The sequence below is a fragment of the Eutrema salsugineum genome, unplaced genomic scaffold, assembly GCF_000478725.1.
Source record: "Eutrema salsugineum unplaced genomic scaffold, Eutsalg1_0 scaffold_3, whole genome shotgun sequence".
Classification (NCBI taxonomy): Eukaryota; Viridiplantae; Streptophyta; class Magnoliopsida; order Brassicales; family Brassicaceae; genus Eutrema; species Eutrema salsugineum.
The window spans coordinates 10,320,204-10,324,996 of record NW_006256756.1 but is presented as its reverse complement, the minus strand read 5'-3'; the positions used below and the strand labels follow the sequence as shown (position 1 = coordinate 10,324,996).

At 42.9% G+C, this 4,793-nt stretch overlaps 1 non-coding gene across 1 annotated transcript; it reads left to right on the top strand.

Moving 5' to 3' along the window:
• Nucleotides 1-327: 327 nt before the first annotated feature.
• LOC112085570 lies at nucleotides 328-434 on the top strand. Its single transcript, XR_002898873.1, has one exon. It is a non-coding gene; the product is annotated as a small nucleolar RNA R71 (small nucleolar RNA).
• The last annotated feature ends 4,359 nt before the right edge of the window (nucleotides 435-4,793 follow it).

The following is a 4,793-nucleotide window of genomic DNA, read 5'->3' as shown; positions in this document are numbered from 1 at the left end:
CTGATGTTCTCAAAGATTTGAGATTGTTCCTCATACTTTCCAACAAAATGCATTGGCTTGTGAGTTACCAGCTTCAACTTGTCTAATTCACTTCTCAACTCTTTAACTTCTCTGGTGAGCCTCTGTTCTGAGCTTGAACCTTCATTCCTATTTGACCTGTCATAGTCTTCACCATAGGTATCATTGCTCAATGCCAAGTTCTCCACTAGCTCCAAAGCAGCATGTAGCTCTTTACCCAGAAAGTTCCCATTGGAAGCAGTATCCAGCTGGTTTCTAATCTTGGGAAGAGCTCCCCTATACAGTGTGCTGAGGAGAGAGGCCTCACTAAACCCATGGTGTGGGCATTGGTTTGTGTAGCTCCTGAATCTCTCATATGCTTCACCAAAACTTTCATTGCTGTGCTGAGTGAAGCTAGAGATTTGGTTCCTCAGTTTTGCAGTTCTTGAGGTGGAGAAGAACTTAGATAAGAAGGCTTGCTTGCATTGCTCCCAGGTTTGAATGGAGCCTCTTGGAAGATTCTTTTCCCATTGATGAGCTTTATCACCAAGACTGAATGGGAATAGTCTTAGCTTAAAGCTGTCTTCTGAAACTCCATTAATCTTGGTCAGATCACACACCTTATCAAACTGGTCCAAGTGTTCCAAGGGATCTTCCATTGCTAATCCATGGAACTTTGAGTTCTGGACCATATTCAGTAATGATGCTTTCACCTCAAAGTTGTTGTTCTGCACAGGTGGTGCCTGAATACCAGCTCCATACTGATGAGCATTGGCCCTGTCATTCTCGCCAACATATATTTGGGGTTGCTCATATCTTCTTTGTTGTGGTTGGAAAGGGTGGGGTTGGTGGTGCACCTGGTGTCTTTGTTGAACATTGGCCTGATGCCTCTGTTGATGAGCCTGAGCTTGTCCCTGGTGGACATAGGCTTGTTGGTGGTGCACCTGTTCCTGCTGAACATTGCCTTGGTGAAACCCCTGACCAATTCCAATACCAGCTCCCTGACCTTGAGCCTGTTGCTCCTGAACTGGTTGTTCTATATCTACACCGTGATCTCCTTGGTCTGCCATCTCAGTCTGATCAAGTTGTCTACCACGTCTGTCTCTTCTCCTCCTTGGAACCAGAAGGTTGATGTTGTCGTTTAGAGGAAAAGGAGGACCGCAGCTTCTTGATCTAGACCTGGTGTTCATATACCTGAAATCACAAACAGAACTTGAAAGGAATCAGTAAAAACAAGAAAGTAAGCACTTGATTTCAAGAACAGATCAGAGCTTAATGCTAATCAAACCACAATTTGGCAACGGCGCCAATTGATAGATAAGACTTTTTATGGTCTCAGGGCTATCAATCCCCTTGTCAATGTAGCACAAAGAGGTTTATCAATCCAGATGTGGTGTTAGACACTAAGCTATATGATCAAGTTCTTAATTCAAGCAAACAAGAGTGGGTTTTGATTAATCTAGAGACAACTATAAACATAAACAGGTTTAAAGACAAATGACAATGACAAATGATGTGAATATGATATGATGGAGGCATGAGATTCTAGACATGATAGTTGGTTAGGGTGCCTTGGTGTTAAACTAGAAATGCTAATGACAATGATGAGACATGATTCAAATGATTAAGAACTCTAATCTAGGTTAATCCTCTCATGAAGGTACTAACCCCTATACTAATCCATTTTCAAACCAAATTCCCATTTGTGAAATATGAATCAATATGCATTAACAAACAGCTCTTAATGATCATTCAAGCATTTAACAATACATCATCATGCAGAAAATTGCTTAAACCTCTAATACAACTCTTTCAGGAATTTCATCAAACACTTTTGGTGCATGAAATTCCCAGAATCTAGATCTCAAGTGATTATCAAGGATCTAGCATAGAGAACAGCTGTTTAGAGAAATGAATCAATGAATCTAGCCCTAAGCACTCCTAATCTAACACTTTAGCACCCTAACCTACACATCTAGAACCTCATTAAGGTGACTACTCACTAATCATACTAATCTCTCTTAAACCTTTGCAAGTTGAGTAGATTAGCATGATTAATGATGAGAAATGGAGATGGAGATGATAGATTCAAAAGAAAACAGCTTTAAACACCCAGATCCCTTTAAACTCTCTTGATTAAACACTCAAATAAAGATATTTCTCTTCTTAATGGAGTCTTTTCACAAAAGAGGCAAGAGACAAAGGGAATAAAACTTAGTTTCTCCCAAAAAACCCTAGAAAGTATTTATACCTTCTTGAAAACGAACCGGGTCAGCCCGGAACAAACCGGGTCCTGACCCGGCTTTAATGGATAGAGTGGGAAAAGCTGCGGGTCGGTTCAGTATGTCCCAGGCCGCACACCTAAGTCGGAGTGATTTGCGAGTGATCGTGCGGCATAGATCCAGGCGCGGATGACTCGCATGCCTAAGTCGCACGATTGTGGACTTAGCATTTCTCTTGCTCGGGAGCTTCAGACCTCTTCCAGTGATAGTTTACCCGCACATTTCAACTCGCAGCATCAGCATTCAGGCGTTCATCTTCAGGCCTGCGGGCTAACCAAGTCGCAAGACCATCTCGCAGCATCCAGAGCAGCTTAGACCACTTCGCATTCCGGAGAGTGTAACTCCTGTGATACTTGTCTGAATTGAATGATTTCGGTTGCAGAAGACAGAGGACTCATTTATCTCCAACTTTGATGAAGTAAGTTTCAGTGCTTGGGAAGTGGAAGGCTTCCTGGAGGGCACATCTTTGCAGTGCATGTACACGACCAGAGAGAGGCGTCTAGACATGTGTCCATTCCGGAGACCGTATCTTCCTGCTCATAGATCCGAATTGAATGCTCTCGGACGTTCTGGAAAAAAGACTCAAATGTCTCTGATTCTCATGAAGGACCCGGAAGCTGAATCGGCCTGGAAGTGCACCGTCCTTCGCATCCTTCAGAACTGATCTGCTCGGTCCGGAACACCTGCGAGATAGGGGTTTCTTCCGACGAGCTTATCTCTCTGCTCACGCGTCCGAATCCCACGATTCCACTTGCTATGAGACCGTGCTCCAATGCTATCCAACTTCTATGAAGGACCGGCCATCTGAATCGGACCGGAAGGCTCCCCGGACAGGCGATTTCTGAGACACGTTCATACCCGGAGATTTTGGCCGATGCACTTCATTCGCGGTACGTGTTTTGGTCGACAAAGTTCACCCGCGGTACATGGAAATGGCCGGTAAAACCTTCCTGGCCAGCGAGAATGGCCGATAATCTCCCAGGACCCAATTTTCCACTTTTTTCAAGCTTTGCTCACCATTCCACCTCCTGGATTCATCTTTTCAGCTCCATATTCACCTGATAGACACTCAAAACATGCAATAGACTCATTGGGACCTAATGCATCTCCTAAGTTCTAAAACAAACCCTAAGGACCTAAAATGCATGAAATAAAACATGATTTGGAATGATTTATGCAACCTAAATGATGCAAATTATGAACATATCACTAATCATGATTAACATCACCTCTTGCAAAGGAAATAGTGTGTTCATCATGATTAGTGAGTAGTCTTATTTTAAGCTTCTAGGTGTGTAGATTTAGGGTGCTTAGATGTAGATTAATGATTGTTTAAGCTTAGATTATCTTCTCCTTTCCTTAGTTAGCTGATCCTAATGCTAGATCCTTGCAGGAAGTTTTTCTCGGCTAAAACCTGTACCGCAGGAAGGTCCTCTCAGCCAAAAGTCACGTACCGCGTGCATGAACTTCGGCCAAAACTTCCAGGGATCTGTACGCTTCAAAGATCGCATTACCGGAAGGTCTTCCCGTCCAATTCAGTCTCTGGTGTCTTCCGTAAAGTTAGAGAGGATTGAGTCAAGGTTCCCGAACAGTTGGAATCAATGGATTCGGAGCAGTGATCTGAAAGTTATGGCCAATTTGCATATATTTCGGACCGATCCGATGTACCTCAAAGATCACACTTCCAAACTCGAATTATGCTAAGTCCACAAGGCGAGGGAGTGCGAGTGGGACATGAAGTGGAACCATCTAGCACATGTGTTCGCAAATGAGACCTAGATGGGAGTGCAACATGGCCAGGGACTTGACCATCTCGACATGTCCTCGGCTGACTCGGACTGAAACCCTTAGTTAAAAATACATTTTTTGGGAAAAAACCCTTGACTTTGGCTCGTGTCTTTTGTGATTTTTTCCTGGAGAAAGTTATTGCTGATTTTTGTTTGTTAATCATCTGGCCAGATGCTTTCTCATACTCTGAAAGAATTCCAACTAGGGCTCTGCAGTTTTTCTTGTTAGTTTTAAAGAAAAACATAGTGTCATCTGCAAATAACAAGTGGTTCAGTTTTAGACTTCCCCTAGCGATCTTGATGACATTTAATTGACCCTTTTGCTGTGCTTTTTTGCAGAGGCGTGAGAGCACTTCGCTGCACAAGATAAATAGGTATGGCGAGAGGGGATCTCCCTGCCTAATTCCCTGTTGAGGTATGATCTGTCCCCTTGCTACTCCATTGATTAGCACCAAGAATGATACTGTGGAAACACATTCCATCACCTACTGAATCCACCTTTGATGAAAACCCATGTTCTCCAAGACCAATTTGATGAACTCTCACTATATGCGATCATAGGCCTTTGTCATGTCTGTTTTCACAGCCGTTGAACCTCTCGCATGATATAGTCATATTTTTTCATGTTTAGGATTGCATTTTTGTCCAAATATTGAGTCTCATGCATACATTTAGGTAGTTTTACATATATTTGTCTTGTCACTTATTAGGCTTGGAACATTAATGC